Here is a 20,979-nt window from a genome sequence, read left to right on the forward strand (position 1 = left end):
GACATCTCAAAAAGCTTCACAAGATATACTCTAAAGTGAATTGATTGTATGTTTGTGGACCAATTGCGCACAGCAGCGTCTCACAAACTCTCGTAGATTACCCCCAGAAAAGCTATCCGCCAATCAACTAACAAGTGGATTCCTACTTACTGCTAGGTAAACAGAAGTATGTGGAGTAAGGAAACTTGTCCAACATTTTGCCCTGCTGGGAATCGAACCCAGGTCCTCTCGCTTGTGAGGTGAGCGCTCTAACCACTGATCTACAGGACTTTAACCACTAATACTTCCAGGACTGGGTGAGGAGGATGAGTGCGGTCTCCATTCTATACACAGTGACGTTGAAAATCAATTTTGATAAACCAAGCTTGGTTTATTATTATATTATTATTGGTGTGCAGAGAAAGGTTTCCGCAGTATTGAGCAGGTAAAGACTGTAATATACATGCAGTGAAGAGATCAAAGCAGGAAAGTATTGAAGAGTAGGATTATGGATGTCATCTGATCCTGCCTGCTGTTCCCGTCCACAGCCTATAATATTCCTCCTCTCCCAGCAGCTCACTATCCTATTTTCAAAGGATCGATAATCTTTGGCTCAATAGGTATCAGCCTGGCTCAGTCTATCACTCTCACCTTGAGTCAGAGGATTATGTTTTCAAGTCCCATTTCAGGACTTTGAGTTCATATTCTCTATGCTGACACTCCAGTTCAGTTATGGGGTGCACTGCATTGTCAGAGGTGCCGTCCTTTGGGTAAGACATTAAACAGAGATCCCATCTGTGCCCTATTTAAGTGAACCTTAAAGATACCATGACACTATTTGATAAGAGAAGGGAGTTTCTCCTAGTGACTTGGCTAACAATCCCCAAGATAAACCTTACTTCTGCGACATTGCTGTGCATACATTGGTTTCTGGACGTTGAGGACGTTCGGTCCCTCTACACCTCCATCCCCCACAAGGACGGCCTGCAGGCCCTCCGCTTCCACCTTGACAGCGGACTAACCCATCTCCATCCACCACCACTCTCCTCCTCCTCCTCCTCCTGGCTGAATTTGTTCTGACATTAAACAACTTCACCTTCAACTTCAGGTGTTGCTATGGGAACCCGCATGGGCCTACTCAAATCTGCTCCCTGACCTGTTCCTCAGATACATTGACGACTGTGTTGGGGCTGCTTCCTGCTCTCGCAGTGAGCTGGAAAAATTCAGCCCTTTTGCTTCCACCTTCCACCCCTCCATAATATTCACAAGGTCTGTCTCCGACTGCTCCCTTCCTCGACCACCATTTTCATCTCGGGGCATAGATTATCAACAGATATCTTGTACAAGCCACTGACTCCCACAGTTACCTGGACTACACCTCCTCCCACGCCACCTCCTGAAAGACTCCATTCCCTTTATCCAGTTCCTCCGTCTCCGCTGCATCTGCTCTGACGATGCCACCTTTCACACCAGAACAGCTGAAATATCTTTCTTTTTCCTCGACCAAGGATTCCTATCCACTGGTGGGCAGGGCCATTGACCATGTCTGCTCTATTTCCCGCACCTCTGCCCTCACTCCTTCCCCCTCTTCCCAGAACCATGATAGGGTCCCCCTAGTCCTCACCTTACACCCCACCAGCCTAAACATCCAACAAATAATTCACCGCCATTTCCGGCACCTCCAGCGTGATCCAACCACTAAACATATCTTTCTCTCCCCTCTCAGCATTCCGAAGGGACCGTTCGCTCTGTGGAGTGCGTTTCTAGGTTGTTACATAACACCTTCAAGTTTTCCGAGCTGCCAGTCTGTTCTTACTTACCAGATGATGTGGTAATAGTCACAGAAAAGGGGGAGGGGGGAGTTGAGCTATTATGGTCTGAAATTGTTGAAATCAATATGGAGGCCAGAGGGTCCCTAGCAGATAAATGAGGTGCTGTTCCTCGAGCTTGCGCTGGAACAGTGCAGGAGACTGTGTGGAAGGAGAGGTCAGAGTGCGAGTTGAAATGGCAAGAAAGCGGAAGCTCAGGGTTTTGCTTGCGGACAAAACAGAGATGTTCGGCAAATCGGTCACCCAATCTGTGTTTGGTCTCCCCACTGTAGAGGAGGCCACATCGTGAGCAGCGAATGCAGTAAACTACATTGGTGGTGGTAAACGGAAATCGCTGTCTCACTTGAAATCTGTGTTTGGGGCCTTGGACAGTGGTCTGGGAGGAGGTGAAAAGGGCAGGTATTGCATCTCCTGCACTGGCATGGGAAGGTGCTGGGAGAAGGAGAGCAACTGTTGGTGGTGATGGAGGAATGAACCGGGAAGTCACCATCTGGGTCCCAGACACACCTTTTCTCTCAAAACAATAACAGAAGTCGCTGGGAACACTCAGCAGGTCAGGCAGCATCTATGGAGAAAGGAAAGTGAGTCAACGTTTCTGGTCCGTGATCCTCGTCAGAACGTTCAGGCTCGACCTGAAGATGGAGAAGGAAGGGACAAGGTGGAGGGATAGAGGGAGAGTGTTCCAGAGTTTCTGTAATGGCTGAAAATGCAGCCACCGATGGTGGAACCGAGGGCACGTGGGACAAGCAGGAGCGCGGAGGCAGCGGGTAGTGAGTTGGTGAATAATCAGGCCCTGACATTGTACCTCAAATTATTCAGTTATCTGTCTGTTTCTCACACGCTGCTCCCCCTTCCCCCCCCCCCCCCTCCCCCTCAACTGCCCACATCCAAACATCGCTTTACGGGGCTAATAATCCCTTCAAAAACAAAAAAATTAAATAATAATTTGGTGACTCAATCCACCACTGTTCGTGTGGGACATTGCTGTGCGCCATTGGCTGCTGCGTTTCACCCACAAATATACAGTCAATTCACTTTACAGTTTATCCTATGAAGCGCTTTGAGACGTCTAGAAGACATGATAAGGCTCTGTAACAAATGCAAGGATTATTATCAATATGGCATGTTTTCTTACATTTTCAAAGTGGGTCGGCTCACCATGGTTTACGACTGCAGTGTCCGAGCAAAGCCTCGAAGGAGACGTGAAGTGTGCGTTTCCTCTGACAGCCTTGGCTCAATTTCCACAGTCATCTTTATCCTCCAAAGCAAAGTAGCATTTCATGTATTACCTTTGGTATTCTGTTTGCAATTGAGCAAGCAGCTGTAGGGTGTGCTTCTAGGTTGTTACATAAACCTTCAAGCTTTCCGAGCTGCCAATCTGTCCTTACTTACCAGAAGCAAAGACAATGTCATGGGCCTCGGTGGGTTTGTGCATCACAATCCTTCCATTGTGATAAAGCACCTTTCAACTCAGGATTTCATCTGAAACTGCTTCACAAGATATGTCACAAAGTGTGGTGACTGTGTATTTTGTAGGTGAACCCAGCAGCCAATTTGAGGCCATCACAACAATAATAATCCTTGCATTTGATTGGTGCTTTATCACATTATTGAGACGTCTCAAAGCACTTCACAGGATATACTGTAAAGTCGATTGACTGTGTATTTTGTGGGTGACACGCAGCAGCCAATTGTGCACAGCAGTGAGTGACCCACAAACACTCGTAGATTGAGTGCCCATTTTGGGGAGGTTATTACTTTTGGAAAGCAATCCACCAATCAACTAACAATCAAGTTCCTACTTCCTGATCCCTGACTTTTCAGTGCCTTGGGACTGTTGTGTGGTTGTTACTGCTGGTGAATAGATGCATGTGGAATAAGGAAACTTGCGTAAGGTTTCACTCTGCCCGGGAATCAAAGCCAGATCCTCTCGCTTGCGAGGCGAGCACTCTTACTAATACACTGCCGGACTCTACCTGATAGTAAATACTATAATGCACTTTGAGATGCTATAAAAATGGAATTTATTTAACACATATGTTAACAGGGATTTGCTGTGATCTACAGTACAGTGTTTAAATGTAAGATTGGGCCATGGAATACACAATACTGTGTGAGATCCTATTTCCCCAGCGACTGTTAAATCATGTGCATCCAGTAGAGAGCTAGTTGTAGGACAGCTTCCCAGAACCTCGTTGTGCCTTGTCTGGCAATGCTGTGCTTCTCTGGGAATACTAACATTTTTAGGAAGTCATTTCATTATTTACTGACACATTCGTGGTATAAATAAACCTGTCAGTCTCTAAAAACCTCTAAGAATCTGAAACAAAATACTTACACTCAGTGTGTAGGCAGTACTCCTGCATAGTTAAGAGAGCAAACAGAATGTTCGGTGTAATAAATAATAATCCTTGCATTTGAAATAGCGCCTTATCACATGGTTGAGACATCTCAAAGCACTTCAAGAATATACTGTAAAGAGAGCATATTAATTTGGTGTTGGGAGCTGTGGAGCACCACTGGATTGATTGCGTAGCTGAAGTGACGGTGCTGTGAGGACATGCTGGCAGTTTCCCACTTGATCGAGATATATAAGATTAAGAAAGTTTTTTGCCTTGCCAAAAATGATAAGAAATGAAGAACAAAAGATAGTGACAGGCACGTGGATAAAGCACAACAACAAGCTGTATTTGCAGAGTCCACTTCACCTGGACAGCATTTTGAACAGCCAATTACCAGCACATTGTCTCTCAGGACACTACCAAGTGTTTGGAAAAGGAACTCGCTAAGTTCCTGTCAGCCTAAAGCAATCAGGATTGTTAGATTGAGAAGGAGATTCACCAAAGCAGCTGGGGAGGTGGAGGGGAGCTCAATGGATCAATAGCCTGAATTTCCTGTTATTGGGATCGAGCACGTCATGTCAGAACATCAGTTATAATACAATACAAGTTTACATTTAAACAGAGCCTTTCACTTCGGGACATCACAAGGCGCTTAACAATCCTGGCTTGGCAGCCGACCTGAGGGTGGAAAGGGGAAAAGCAAACAAAAGCAGAGTTGACGAGGGAGCCTCTGCAACTCCATCTCCATACTGGAGCCCCTCCCTCACCTCCTCCCTCAGCCCCTCCACCTCGGCCCCTCCCTCACCCCCTCCCTCAGCCCCTCTGCCTTGACCCCTTCCTCGCACCCTCCCTCGGCCCCTCCTCCCTTGCCTCGTCCCTCCCCCCCCCCCGTCCCCTCCACTTCGCCCCTCCAAATGTCAGGTGGGTGTCCCAAGGCATTGAATTTAGTAAATTAAATAAAACAGGAATACTCCCCAGATCTTAGCCTTTAAGATTATTTTGCTGTAACATTCAAGATTTCCCAGATTTGTGGAAAATTGTTAAAATTTGGAAAGCCAGTTCTTTTTGAGAATTTCCTCTGTCTCCGTCTCACCCCTCGTTGTGTCTACAAAAGCAGCCGAAAAACTCTGCCACCCACACATCCCTCAACCACCCCAATTCAGTGTCCAACAACGTGGCTCTGATATGTTCTGGAAGATGCAAGATGTCATCAAATTTAACAATTGTTTTACTTTTTTTTATATATTCTGTTATTTCTTCACAATCTTAAAGTTTAGGGCAAAATGGCATCTCAGACCAGATGAAATTTCAGCCCCTACAGAGCTCCTCAAGCAGTTTCAAGGGGTTTGAACCCACAACGACAATAAAGCACCTTTCACATAACAATAATAAGCCTTGACCCACTTTACGAAATGTAATTGATCAGATATTCATTGAATTTTGCATCGACAAATCCATGACTACCGAACAGCCAAATCATTTGAATTTGGTGGTAAACAAGGTTTGGGAGGTGGATATAACTATCTGGTTCTTTCAAATATGACAGTGACAAAAACAACTTGCATTTACACAGCCCCTTAACTGATGGTAGCGTCTCAGAGCGCGTGACAATGGCGTAGCACGACCCCGAGCCGGGGGGGGACGGGACGGTCGAAGAGGAAAGGAGCGCCCTGAGCATGGGGAAGGCAGCCAAGGCGGAGGGTTAGAGGAAGAGTGTTCTAGAGTTTTGGGGGCGTAGTGGCTGAAATTATGGCCGCTGATGGTGGAACTGAGGGCACGAGGGATGTGCAGGAGGCCGGAGCCAGTTTAGCAGAGGCGACAGGTAGCAAGAGTGGAGCGGTGGGGGGGTGTCAGGGCATGGGGGGATTTGAAGATGAATATAAGGATCTTGAAATCGATCAGTTTGGCGACAGGGAGCCAGTGGAGCCTGGCGAGGGATGGGCTGATGGGGGTACAGAGTTTAGTGTGTGTGATAGGGAGCCAGTGGGGGCTGGCGAGGGCTGGGCTGATGGGGGTACAGAGTTTAGTGTGTGTGATAGGGAGCCAGTGGGGGCTGGCGAGGGCTGGGGTGATGGGGTACAGGGTTTAGTGTGAGTCAGTATACGGACAGCAGAGGGGTTGTTCCACATCCACCTGATTCAACCTCCAAACACAGAGGCAGAGGGTTCTGCAGACTGAAGGTTTGCCATGTCTGGCAGCGTGTCAGAGATAGACCGACTGACCGATCGACCGACCGACTGCCGGCAGCATCTAAACGTAGCTGATGCTATTTTCCAGGAGTTGGTGGGTGGCAGCTACTGTCAGAATGGCTGTGCGTTGATGCAACACAATACAAAATGTCATTTACACAGCGCCTTTCATGTCGGGAGGACGTCCCAAGGCGCTGGACGGTCAGGGATTAACCCGAGTTGGGTGTTGATATCAGGAGCGTGGGGGGGCAGGGAGGGTGGGGGTAAGAAGATGGCCGAAGGCAAGGTTGAAGAGGAGTGTTTTGAGACGGCCTGTGAAGAAGGTAAAGGTGGGAGTCAGGCGAAGGGACTGTGTTATGGAGTTCCAAAGGGTGGGGGCAGAGAGGCTAAAGGGAGAAACCTTAGGCAAGTTTCCTTACTGTTTACCATCAGTGAGTAGGAACCTGGTTGTTAGTTGATTGGCGGATCACTTTCTGGGAGTAATAATCCCTCCAAAATAAAATTGATCACTCAATCCACAACTGTTTGTGGGACGCGGCTGTGCGCAATTAGCTGCTGCATTTCGCCCAAAAAATACGGTCACTCCACTTTACAGTATATTCTGTGAAGCGCTTTGAGACATTTCAATGACATGAAGAGGCGCTGTATCAAATGCAACTAGTATTTTATTGTTAAGTGCGCTCGCTGTTGGCAAGGAGTGTGGAGGAAAACTACTAGATTCATTCTAGTATGTCACAGACAGCCACAAAGAAAGGCTGAATAATCAGGTTTGAATCGGATCTTTCAGCATTTTTTTCGTGCCTGAAATATTTTGGAATGAGAAGGTTGAAATAAATTCAGTTTAATTCCATCATCTTAACAGGGTTTCAGCACTTAGCAATGCTTTACGGGGCAATGTAATTGGCTTGTCTCGCCTAGTCAGACAATGTATTGCATCTTTCACTCGGAACGCTTCACACTGGTTCTTCTACAAAGATGACTGAGTTTGTAAAATGTCCGGGTCAGGAGCTAACGGTAATGTGGTAATATGATAGGGGGTCCCAGCCCAGCCCAGCAAGTGGCCAAAGAGCCACACGGTGAGCATTAACTCCTGACCCTCAGGAAGCCGGGATGGGACACGTGAGCAACAAGCCAGGTTGAACCCTGGATTAGCACCTACTTCTGCAGCCAGCGTTCCAGGTCATTGAAACCAGATCAGTTGAAAGAACCTAATGTAGTTTTCTACAACACAGCGCACTGCAGCTGTGAAACCATTTAACACCACGCACATAACTCAAAATCTAGATTTCACTTGTTGCACATTGAGAGCAGCAGGAGATGAGTTATTATGTGACTGAGAAGGAAACTGATAACTAATTACAGCAAATCCAGATGTGGCCACATTCCAGCCTCGCATCTGTGTCTCCAACACAATGGCTGCTCCCTGGTAGGGGATAGATAGGAGGATCATTTGTCTAATAACGATTGCCCTGACATTTAGTGTAACAAAATAGCAAATACATTGATGTATTTAATACATGAGGAGGGACAGGAGCGGGGAATACGAGGGTGGGGGGCTCCTGTGGAGTATACACACCAGCAAAGGTTAGTTGTTTCCATGCGTATCACTGTGTAAATGTTATTGCTTGCGGAATGCTTCAGAGGCTTGAGTGTTCTTTGTAATATTGACAGTAACTGTGACAGAGGTGGACGGGGGGGTGGGGGGATATCCTTGGAGTGGAGGGATACCCTCGGGGTGGGGGGATACCCTCAGGGTGGGGGATACTCTCGGGGGTGGGGGATATCCTCGGAGTGGGGTACACTCTCGGGGTGGGGGATACCATCGGGGTGGGGGGATACCCTCGGGGTGGGGGACACCCTCGGGGTGGGGGGATACCCTAGGGGTGGGGGATACCCTAGGGTGGGGTATACCCTCAGGGTGGGGGGGAATCCGTTCGGGAATGGGGGATACCTTCGGGGGTGGGAGGGGATATCCTCTTGTGTGAGAGCCCCTCCTCACACTGTCTGTACAGAGCAAGAAGCATCTGTGACCACAGTGACTTGGTGTGTGGCCTTGTGAGAGGTCTATTAGGGTTTGGGTTAGGGTTAGGGTTTGGGTTAGGGGTGTGAGAGGTGTATTAGGGTTTGGGTTAGGGTTAGGGCTGTGAGAGGTGTATTAGGGTTAGGGTTTGGGTTAGGGATGTGTGCGGTGTATTTATTACAATAATAACAATAATCCTTGCATTTGAAACAGCGCCTTATCACCTCGTTGAGTCGTCTCAAAATGCTTCACAGAATATATTGTAAAGTGTAGTGACTGTGTATTTTGTGGGCAAAACACAGCAGCCAATTGCACATAGCAGCGTCTCACAAACAATTGTGGATTGAGTGACCAAATTATTATTTTCATTTATTTTTTGAAGGGATTATTACCCCCGGAAAAGTGATTCCCCCAATCGACTAACAACCGGGTTCCTACTCACTACTGGTAAACAGAGGCGTGTGGAGTAAGGAAACTTGGCTGAGGTTTCGCCCTGACCGGGAATGGAACCTCATTCAGTTAACCAAACCATACTTGAGCACAAGTCGCTAACATCATGTGTGTGTGCGGGAGTGAGAGCATAGAGAGAGGAAGAAATGGAAACTGATCATTAGCAAACTGTATTGCTAGCGTGGCTAGTTTAATATAATAATCTTTGCATTTGATATCGTGCTTTCCATGTCTTCTCAATGTCTCAAAGCGCCTCACGAAATAGACTGTAAAGTGAATTGACTGTATATTTGTGGTCGAACGCGGCAGCCAATTGCACACAGCAATGTCCCACACACAGTCGTGGGTTGAAAATGACCAATTTATTATTGTTTTGTTTTGGAGGGATTATTATTAGGCTCTGTGTGGAGTAAGGAAACTTGCCCAAGGTTTCACCCTGACCTGCCTGGAATTGAACCCAGGTGTCCACTGTCTAATCTCCTCACGCTGTCCACGCTGTACTATTTTTTTTCGCTTTAACTTTAGACATTTACTCAATAGTGACGGTGACACTTTAGACCCCAAAATGTGAATAAATACTGTTGGGTATCAGCTTGGTTCACTTAGGGTTAGGGTTAGGGTCAGAAGGTTGTGGGTGCAAACCACATAAACCGCATTGAGTTCCCAGTCGAGGCGGGCAATTCTGTGTGGTCGGAGTGACATCAGCAGATGAAACATAACAGCAAGGATCTGTTGCCTATTCAGGTCCATGATCAAATTCACCCGATCCTATTTGAAAAAAGAAAGGAATTTCTCCAGGTAAATAGAAGAATAAGAATAAATAATAGAATCTATTTGATTAGAGTTAAGGAGCAGAAAAGGAGCTGTTACTCAGTTAGCTGTGTACTTTTGACCACCAAATAGTGGGAAGGAGAGAGACGAGCAAATCTGCAGCAGATTTCAGAAAGATGCAAAACCAATAGAGTAATGATAATGGGGGACTTCAATTATCCTGACATAGACTGGCAACATAACAGTGTAAAGGGCAAGGAGGGGGAACGATTCCTGAAATGTTTGCAGGATAATTTTCTGGATCAGTATGTTTCCAGCCCAACGAGAAAGGAGGCAGAATGCAAGGGTCTGACGAAGGGTTGTGGACAAGAAATGTTGCCTCAGTTTACTTTCTCTATAGATGCTGCCTGACCTGCTGAGTGTTCCCAGTGACTTCTATTTTTCTTTTGAGGAAGGAAGCAGTGCTGGATCTCGTTCTGGGGAATGAAGTGGAGCAGTTTCAGTAGGAGAGCATCTGAACAACAGTGTTCACAACATCATTAGGTTTAGAGTACTTATGGAAAGGGACAAGGAACCATCAAAGGTATAGATACTCACTGGAAGAGGCTAATTTCAGTGAGTTAAAAAGGGACCCAGCCAAGGTGGACTGGAAAGAGAAATTGACAGGTAAAATAACTAATGAGCAATGGGAAGCCGTCAAGGAAGAGATAGTTCAGGGACAAAACAAACACATTCCCACAAAGGGGAAAGGAGGGCATCCGAACCTCCCTGGATGAGTAAGGAAATTGGGAATAAAAAAAACAGAAAAAGGAGACTTATGATAAATGTCAGGTCCAAAATACAGAAAATGATCAAATAGAATATAGAAAATATAGAGGAGAAGTGAAAAAGGAAATAAGACGGGCAAAGAGATTGTATGAGAAAAGATCAGCGGGTAACATAAAAGGGAACCCTAAGGTATTTTATCAGCATAGAAAGAATAAACGGTTAGTCAAACGTAGGGTGGGTCCAATTAGGGATCAAAGAGGAAATCTTCTTGTGGAGGCAGAGGGCTCGGCTGACGTACTGAATGAGGACTTTGCATCTGTCTTCACAAAAGAAGAGGATGCAGCCAATGCCACAGTATTGGAGGAGAGGGGAGAGAAATTGGATAAGAATAAACCGAGAGGAGGCACTAAAAAGGTTGTCAGTGCTCAAGGTAGATAAGTCACCTGGTCCGGACAGGATACATCCTGAGAGTTACTGAGGGAAGTCAGGGTGGAAATAGCAGAGGCTCTGGCCACAATCTTTCAATCCTCCTTGGACACCGGGACGGGGCCAGAGGACTGGAGGGTTCAAATGTTACTCCCTGTACAAAAAGGGGCAGAAGGATAAACCCGGGAACTACAGCCAGTGCCTAACGTCAGTAGTGGGGAAACTTCTAGAGACTATAATCCGAGACAATATACACTTTCACTTAGAAAAATATGGGTTAATAAAGGACAGTCAACACGGGTTTGTTAAAGGCAAATCGTGTCTAACAAACCTGATAGAGGTTTTTGATGCAACAACAACAACAACAAGATTCCATTTATAAAGCGCCTTTCACGTCAGGAGGACGTCCCAAGGCGCTGCACAGTTGGGTCATGAACCCGAGCAGGGGGGAAATGGTCAGGGTGAGGGGAAGGGAGGGAGCGAGGAGGGGGGAAATGGTCAGGGTGAGGGGAGGGAAGGGAGGGAGCGAGGAGGGGGAAGAGAGTCGAGAGGGGAGCTGAAGGCACGGTCAAAGAGAAAGGTTTTGAGACCGGCCTTGAAGGAGGAAAGGGAGGAAGCGGCGAAGGCACTGGGGATGGAGTTCCAGAGCCTCGGGGCTGAGAGGCTGAAGGCCACCGATGGTAGGGCGGTTGGGGCGGGGGACGTGGAGCAGACCGGAGCCAGAGGAACGGAGGGTACGGGCAGGTAGGTAGGGGGATAGTAGGTTGGAGAGGTAGGAGGGAGCAAGGCCGTGAATGGCCTTGTAGGTGAGGATGAGGATCTTGAAATCAATCCTCTGGGGGATGGGGAGCCAGTGGAGGCGAGCGAGGGTGGGAGTGATGTGGTCGCGAAGCCTGGTGCGGGACAGTACACGAGCTGCAGAGTTCTGAATGACCTGCAGCTTGTGGAGGGAGGTGGCGGGAAGGCCGGCGAGGAGAGAGTTCCCATAGTCCAGCCTTGAGGTGACAAAGGCGTGAACCAGGGTTTCAGCAGCGTGAGGGGTGAGGTAATGCCGTAGTCTGGCGATGTTCCGGAGGTGATGGAAGGCGGTGCCAGTTGTGGTGCGGATGTGAGGGAGAAAGGACAGCTCAGGGTCGAACAAAACGCCGAGGTTCCTGACTGGCTTTGAGAGGTGGAGAGTGCAGCCTTGGATGCTGATGGTGTCAGCGCCTGAGGTGCGGAGGCGCTGACGTGAGCCAATCAGGAGGGCCTCGGTTTTTCGCACGTTGAGCTGAAGAAAGTTGTCTCTCGTCCAGGACTCGATGTCGGACAGGCAGCTGTCAGGACATCGGTGGTCGTGGAGTTGAGAGTAGAGGAGGAAAGGTAGAGTTGGGTGTCATCCGCATACATGTGGAAGTTAACTCCATGTCTGCGGATGATGTCACCACAGGGGGAGCATATAGAGGGTGAAGAGGAGGGGACCGAGGACAGAGCCCTGAGGGACACCACATGAGACAGTACGGGGGGTGGAGGAGAAGCCATTCGTCGAGACAAAGTGAAGACGGTGAGAAAGGTACGACCTAAACCATTCAAGGACAGTGCCTTGAAGGTTGAGGTGGGAGGACAAGCGGTGGAGTAGGATAGCGTGGTCGACCGTATCGAATGCTGCCGATAGGTCGAGGAGGACGAGGAGACAGAGGGAGCCCTGGTCACAGATGGTCAGGATATCATTGGTGACCTTGACCAGGGCAGTTTCTGTGCTATGGGCAGCACGGAAACCTGACTGAAGGGGTTCGAAAAGAGAATGGGTGGAAAGGAAAGAGCGCAGTTGGGAGGCGACAACTCTTTCCAAGACCTTGGAGAGAAAGGGGAGGTTGGAGATGGGCCGGTAGCTTGATAGCTGCGACGCATCAAGGGAGGGTTTTTTCAGGGTGGGCGTGATGGTGGCAGTTTTTAATGGAATGGGGACAGAGCCAGAGGAGAGGGACAGGTTGATGATGTCAGTGATATGTGGGGCAAGAAAGTGGAGCTGGGAGATAAGGAGTGGAGTGGGGATGGGGTCAAGGGAGCAGGTGGTTGGTTTTAGGGATAGGATGAGTTCAGTGACAGAGGGTGGGGAAACGGGTACGAAAGTGTGTAGGGGAGGATGGGTAGGAGTCGGAGTGTGGGAATGAGGGGGTGGGGGGTAGGTGGAAGTTGGAGGGGAAGTGACCGCGGAGCGGATTCCCTTGATCTTGGATTCAAGGAAATCCAGCATCTCCTCGCAGTGAAGGTTGGAGGAGATGACCTGCGCGGGGTGGCGGGGGGGACGGAGGAGTCGGGTTGTGGTGGAAAACAGTAGCCTGGGGTTGTTCTTCGCCTCCAGGATTATCCTGGAGTAGAAGGACGACTTGGCCGAGGCTAGAGTGGAGCGGTAAATTTTGAGGAGGTCCAGCCAGATTTGTCGGTGGACCGTTAGGCCAGATTTGACACAGGTGCGTTCAGCAGCCCGCACCTGGCTTTTCAGTGAGCGGAGGTGGGTGGTGTACCAGGGGGAGGAGCGGGAGGAGGAGACAGTGCGGGAAGTGATGGGGGCAAGAGTATCGAGTGTGGAGGAGAGGGTATTGTGGAGGAGGGTGAGAGGAGAGGAGGGGTCGGTGAGGGTTGAAGGCCAGAGGGAGAGGAGTTCAGAGGACTCCAAGGCATCGGTTAGGGATTGTGGGGGTAACTTCTTCCAAGGGCGGTAGAAGATGGTGGTGGGTCTGGTGGAGGTGGGGAGGGGGGTGGAGGTGGTGAAGGAGATGAAGTAGTGGTCAGAGATGGCCTTATCGGTGATGGTGACATCCGAGACACTGAGGCCCCGGGTGATCACCAAATCGAGTGGGTGGCCGTGACTGTGAGTGGGGGAGTTTATGTGTAAGGAGAGCAGTGAAGAGAAGTCTGTGGAGATGGAGCAGGAGGGGGTGAAGTGTAGGTTAAAGTCGCCCAGGATGATGAGGCGATCGGAGCAGAGGCAAAGAGATGTGAGGTGGAGTAACGGAGAGGGCGGATGAAGGCAGTGCTGGTGATGTAGTTTATAGGGATTTTCAAAAGGCGTTTGACAAAGTGCCGCATAAGGGACTTGTAGCAAAATCGAAGCCCCCGGTATTAAAGGGACAGTGGCAGCGGATACAGAACTGTCTGGGAGACAGAGAGCAGAGAGTGGTGATGAACGGCTGTTTTTCTGACTGGAGGGCAGTGCAGTGGTGTCCCCCCGGGGTCGGTATTGGGGCCACTGCTGTTTGTGATCTATATAAATGACCCGGACTTGGGTATAGGGAGAACAATTCCCAAGTTTGCAGATGATACTAAGCGAGAAAAGGTAGTAAACAGTGAGGAGGATAGTAACAGACGGCAAGAGGACATAGACAGACTGGTAACATGGGCAGACACGGGGCAGATGAGGTTTAATGGGGAGAAGTGCAAAGTGATGCATTTTGTGAGGAAGAATGAGGAGAGACAATATAAACCGTTCGTACAATCTTAAAGGGGGTGAAGGGACAGAAAGACCTGGGGTTCGTATAGTAAACCTTTGAAGGTGGCGGACAGGCAGATAAAGCTGTTAAAAAGCATCCGGGACACGAGGCTTTATAAATAGGGCATAGAATACACAAGTCAGGAAGTTATGATGAACCTTTATATAAGACACTGGTGGGGCCTCAGCGAGAGACTGTGTTCAGTTCTGGGCCCCACACTTTAGGAAGGATGTCAAGGCATTGGAGAGGGTGCAAAGGAGATTGACCAGAATGGTACCAGGAATGAGGGGCTTCAGTGATCAGGAGAGGTAGAGAAGCTCGGATTATTCTCCTTGGGGCAGAGAACGTTAAGAGGAGACTTAATGGAAGTTTTCAAAATGATGAGGGGATTCGATAGGGTGAACAAGGAGAAACTATTCCCACTGGCGGGTGGGTCGGTAACCCGAGGGCTCCAATTTAAAATAGTTGTTAAAAGAATCAGAGGGGAGGGGAGGAGAAATGTCGTTACACAGCGAGTTGTTGGGATCTGGAATGCATTGCCTGAAAGGCCGGTGGGAACCGATTCAATATCATTTTTAAGAGAGAAGTAGATAATTATTTGAGGAGGACAAGTTTGCAGCGCTATGGGGAGAGTGGGGGAGTGGGGTTGATCAGGGCTATGGGGAGAGAGCGGGGGAAGTGGGGTTGATCAGGGCTATGGGGAGAGAGCGGGGGAGTGGGGTTGATCAGGGCTATGGGGAGAGAGCGGGGGAGTGGGGTTGATCAGGGCTATGGGGAGAGAGCGGGGGAGTGGGGTTGATCAGGGCTTTGGGGAGAGAGCGGGGGAGTGGGGTTGATCAGGGCTTTGGGGAGAGAGCGGGGGAGTGGGGTTGATCAGGGCTATGGGGAGAGAGTGGGGGAGTGGGGTTGATCAGGGCTATGGGGAGAGAGCGGGGGAAGTGGGGTTGATCAGGGCTATGGGGAGAGAGCGGGGGAGTGGGGTTGATCAGGGCTATGGGGAGAGAGTGGGAGAGTGGGGTTGAATTGGAAGCTCTTTTCAAAAAAAGGCACAGAAACGATGGGCCGAATGGCCTCCCTCTGTGCTGTATAATTCTATGATTCTATGTCTCAAAGATATGATAGGGCGGTATATTAAATGCAAAGATTATTAGTATTCAGAATAATCGACTTCATGACTGGGACGTTGCCATACAGAAATCGGTTGCTATTTCGGAACAGGGTCATTAAATATGAGGGCAATTACCTTAAAGCGGTCTAAATTCTTGACATTGAAAGCACGGAATCAAAAGCAAGGATTATTAATTGAACTTTTAGCATTTCCAAATTTATTTGCCTTTGCTACAAAATAAGACTTGAAGCCAGCATAACTAATGACATTTATGTAAGTTTAGATAAGCAAAGGCTTGTGCTGACTGCCTGATTAGCATCCTGTGTGGTTTTATTTTAAATCCCCTATTAGGCTTGAGGGTGAAAGAATTATATATTTTAAAAATTGCACTGTGAAAAGAATCGTGTGTTCAAATGGCCAAGTAAAGCACCCCAGTGTAGATCAAATAATATCTCTTAGCATTTTAGTGATTCCTGTGTAAATCACTGCAGAAAGGGTTTCTCTCTCTCACTGTGGGACACTACTGTGTGCAATGGTTGCTGTGTTTCTCCCACAAAATATACAATTCACTTTACCGTGTATTCTTTGAAGCACTTTGAGACATCTCGAAGACGTGATAAGGCACTAATAGCAAAGATTATTAATCTCAAGCCATGTTTTGTATTTAAATCTTGTTTTTATACGGCTTGTTGTAGATTTGTATTTTACAATATTCCCAGAAACTACTTAAACCTCAAATATATATAATAATAATCATACTAATCCTTGTATTTGATTTAGCACTTTATGGCGTCACTTCACAGAATATATGTGGAGTCCTGTAGCTCAGTGGTTAGAGCACTCGCTTTACAAGTGAGAGACCTGAGTTCAATTCCAGGCAGAGGGCCAAACCTTGGGCAAGTTTCCTTACTCCACACAGAGCCTAATAATAATCCCTCCAAAACCAAAAACAATAATAAATTGGTCATTTTCAATCTATGACTGTTTGTGGGACATTGCTGTGTGCAATTGGCTGCCGCGTTTTCCCACAAATATACAGTCAATTCACTTTACAGTGTGTTCTGTGAAGCGCTTTCGGACGTCCAGAAGACTTGAAAAGCGCTATATCAAATGCAAGGATTATTATTATTATTAAATGAGAGCCAGAGTCCTGGCTTCAATCACCCCTCCTGGTAACCCTGTTTCATACCATAATCCCCGATCTGTAAAGAAATACATCTTGGTGTCTCGCCTCAAATTGCCCTCACACGCCTGAACTCATTGCTCTTGTCCTGCCTCCTCAGTGTATCTAAAAGCACTGTTCTGGGTTGACTTTTTAATTGCATTGCCATCTTCTATATATCTCTAAGGCCCCTCTCAGACATTTCCTTTTAAGACTGAGGAGCCGTTTACCTTGTTGTTCCTCATAACTCACTGTGGTAACTGTGTGGAGCAGCCTTGTGGCTCTCCGCACTGCAAGCCTCTCGAGCTTTGGGGTCTGACTCACATCTCCACAGTGGATGGGTTTTGCAGGTTCTACACTGAGTGGAGACCCAACTGCAATTATACTTGAGAGTCAAACTCTTTGTTTGAAAATAAGCACCCTGACTTTATACATAATATGTTGATGTTTTTGTATTTATATTATGTTTGGTTTAAGAGCCCAAATGGCAGCGACTGGACTCATTAAAGGGTGCTATTCATTTTATTACCTATCTGGCTGCCATTACTTATCTCTGTTTTGTTTTAAAACTTGCAGAATAAATTTCACAAAAGCCTGGGTACTTCAAACTGTTTACATATGCTGAGTTTATAACTTTTTTTCGTGAATAATTTTTCTAAATTTTTCTAAGAATCCGCAATATCAGACAATTTAAAAAGAAACCTTAGGCAAGTTTCCTTACTCCACACACACCTCTGTTTACCAGCAGTAAGTAGGAACCCAGTTATTGGCTTTATAAGTGGAATCTTGTTGTTGTTGTTGTATTGGTCGATTGGCGGATTGCTTTCTGGGGGTAATAATCCCTTCAAAAGAAATAATAATAATTTGGTCACTCAAACGATTCACCCACAAAATATACAGTCACTGCACTTCACCAGTATATTCTGTGAAGCGCTTTGAGACGTCTCAAAGACGTGATAAGGAGGTAGATTAAAAACAAGATTATTACTTTATAACCTTACAAAAAAACACATCCCTAGCTGGATGTCCAGTGTTTATGCCAAGGGACCTTGCTATTATTCTTGCTCAGGCTCCTTGAAAACCCTTTGTTTATGCTGGTCTCCGGAGCCTGAAAACTTCATTCTTCCAAGTTCCGGTTGAATTTAATAAATATTGAAGGTCAGGAGACACCTCTCTAGTCGTCTTATCTTGGAGCTTTCTCTGTAAATTTGACCTGGCCTATGTATTGTGTACAGTTTCGGCCACCCTGATCTAGATTGTGTGCCAGTTTTGCACAGTTAGCACTCTCGCCTTTGTATCAAAATGTTGCCCTCTCCTTCCCCATCTTCAGATCACGCTGAAGACCTTCCTCGTCAACCGTGCTTATTGTCACCTCCCCCTCCCCCCGCTCAGTGTCGTGATCTGCCACTGTCAAGCTCTGAAACTCTACCGTGAGGGGTAGAGGGGTGAGGGGCGCTGTGTAAATCCAAGTTGTTATTATGGATTCAAGTCCTACATCAGGATTTGGTATATTCTGTGCTGATACTGGTACAATGCTGAGGTTGTGCCACGTGATTGGAGGTGCTGTCCTTTGACTGAGACTTTAAATGGTCGGCCTGTCCAGGTGGAGGTTAAATAATAATAATAATAACATTCCTTGCATTTGATATCGTGCCTTTCACATCATTGAGATGTCTCAAAGCGCTTCACAGGATAAAGTGGACTGCATTCCTGGGTGAAACGCGGCAGCCAGTTGCGCACAGCAATATCCCACAAACAGCCAAGTTGTTAGTGACCAAGTGTATCTGGGGATTGTTGGCCAGGACACCAGGAGAGAGAGAGAAACTCCCTTCTCTTTTCCAATAGCCTCACAGGATCTTCAATGCCCACCTTGACAGGCAGACGGGACCTCGGGTGAATGTCTGATCCAAAGATGGCACTTCTGACAATGTAACACCCCCCCAGCCCTGCATTGGAGCTTCAATTTAGACTCTGTGATTCCAAGTCCTGACGTGGGGCTTGAACCCACAACCTTCTGACTCAGAGGAGAGAGAGAAAGAGAGCAATACCACTGAGCCAGGCTGACACACAAGTGGAATTCTAAGTAGTGAAGCACTTTGAGACGTCCTCCTGGTGTGAAAGGCACCGTACCAGTGCACGGATTATTATTATTTGTGACTTCTATCTTACTACAGAACCCGATCTCACTATTGTAATTGAACTTTGAATATAAAATGTTTTTCTGCTGCCTTAAATGTGTGTTTTGTTAAAAGCAGGTGTATCCGTAGATGCATCGGAATAGCTTCACTGCTCGGAGCTAGTGTAAATCACGAGAGGACCCGGGCAGGGTAAAACCTTAGCCAAGTTTCCTTACTCCACACGCCCACTGTTTACCAGCAGTGAGTAGGAACCCGGTTGTTAGTCAATTGGGGGATCACTTTTCTGGGGGTAATAATCCCTCAAAAAAAACAATAATAATAATAATTTGGTCACCTAATGTACTGCTGGGACACTGCTGTGCGGAATTGGCTGCCACATTTCGCTCACAAAATACACAGTCACTACACTTACAGTATATTCTGTGAAGCGCTTTGAGACGTCTCAACGACGTGATAAGGCGCTATTTCAAATGTCAGGATTATTATTATTATTATCTCCTGCTTTACAAAACTTCACACAATGCTCTGTCACCAAAGTGAATGGTGGAGAAGACGAGAGAGAGAGAACGGGAAAGTTTTCTGAGAAATCAAACTCTTCATCCAGGTTTTGTTGTTGAACATTTATGTAACTTGAGAATTGTGATCTCAGCTCCTGGCAATGAATGGAGGGGAAGCACATTTCTAAGCTGTTTTCGTAAGACACCAAACAAAAGGGTCCTTCCTCCCTCCCCCTGCGATTGCCTGGAATCTATGAGGTTTGCAGTGGAAACTTTCAGTGTCAGCTCTTTCTCATACTATCAAAGGGAAAGAAAAGAAGTCAAAATGTAATTATAAGATCAAATGTTATCCCCACGGAAAACCATCAATAAGCATATAAAATAAAATGATGATGGCTGTAGCATGAACGTGATGGGATTGAATTTCACTTCTTTGCTGTGCAGAGTGCAGTGGTGTAAAGTGAACGTTACCTGTGGCAGGGTTCAAACCTTTTATCACAAACACTCCAGTCGGTCCCTTTCATTCACTGGAGCCACAGTGACGCGCTGATCTGCCTTGATCTACCTCTGTCAGCCAGCCTGGCAATGCGTTCACACGTCAGTCACACTGAGAGCAGCCAAGGAGGGAGGCCTCGGGACGAAGTGTGAACTCATTGTGACCGGCTCAGAACCAGGTGCCAAACGAATGCAGTTTCCTGATCCCAACCCCAGCCTCGCCACGGGAGGTTATTATTATTACCCGCCCGGCAAACAATCCCAGGTCATCTCGCTTGCGAGGGCTCTAACCGTTACACTAAAGGGACTCATCATTCTTTGAATCCAAAGCAATCTCCACCTTCCAAGACTCCCAACCACACCACACTCACACACCCACACTCACACACTCACCCACACTCACCCACACTCACACACTCACCCACACTCACACACTCACCCACACTCACACACCCACACACACTCACCCACACTCACTCTCCCACCCACACTCACACACTCACCCACACCCACCCACACTCACACACTCACCCACACTCACACACCCACCCACACTCACACACCCACCCACACTCACACACTCACCCACACTCACACACTCACCCACACTCACACACTCACCCACACTCACACACTCACCCACAGTCACACACCCATCCACACTCACACACCCACCCACACTCACACACACACCCACATTCACACACCCACCCACACTCACACACCCACCACATTCACACACCCACACTCACACACCCACCCACACTCACACACCCACCCACACTCACACACCCACCCACACTCACACATTGGGAATTGGGGAGTGTGGAGGGCAAGTGGGGAAGCAGGGTGATCGAAGGCATGGTCGAAAAGGAGGGTCTTGAGATGGGTCTTGAAGGAGGCAAGGAAAGGAGCGAGGCGGAGGGACTGCGGGTGGAGTTCCAGAGGGTGGGGGCAGAGTTGCAGAAGGCCCGCCAGCCAATGGTGGGGTGAGCGAGGTAGGGGACATGAAGCAGGCCGCGGAGCCCGTTGAGCAGAGGGAGCGAACAGGATGGTAGGGGGTTAGGAGGTGGCAGAGATCGGGGGAGCAAGACCATGGAGGGCTTTGAAGGTGAGGACCAGGATCTTGAACTGTATCCTCTGTGTGATGGGAAGCCAGTGGAGTCGGGTGAGGATGGGGGTGATGGGGTCACGGAGCCTAATGCAGGAGAGGACACGGTCTGCAGAGTTCCAGATGATCTGCCGCCTGTGGAGGGAGGAGTTGGGGGGCCAACAAGCAGTGAGTTTGCATAGTGAAGCCTGGATGTAATGAAGGCGTGTGTGAGGGTCTCG

At 47.8% G+C, this 20,979-nt stretch overlaps 1 protein-coding gene across 1 annotated transcript in view; it reads left to right on the forward strand.

Annotated features, from left to right (window-relative positions):
- The window catches only part of uvrag (UV radiation resistance associated gene), a 251,991-nt gene that overhangs the window by 203,270 nt on the left and 27,742 nt on the right, over positions 1–20,979 (forward strand). The window lies entirely within an intron of this gene.

Source organism: Callorhinchus milii, unplaced genomic scaffold, assembly GCF_018977255.1.
Source record: "Callorhinchus milii isolate IMCB2004 unplaced genomic scaffold, IMCB_Cmil_1.0 Scaffold4, whole genome shotgun sequence".
NCBI lineage: Eukaryota > Metazoa > Chordata > Chondrichthyes > Chimaeriformes > Callorhinchidae > Callorhinchus > Callorhinchus milii.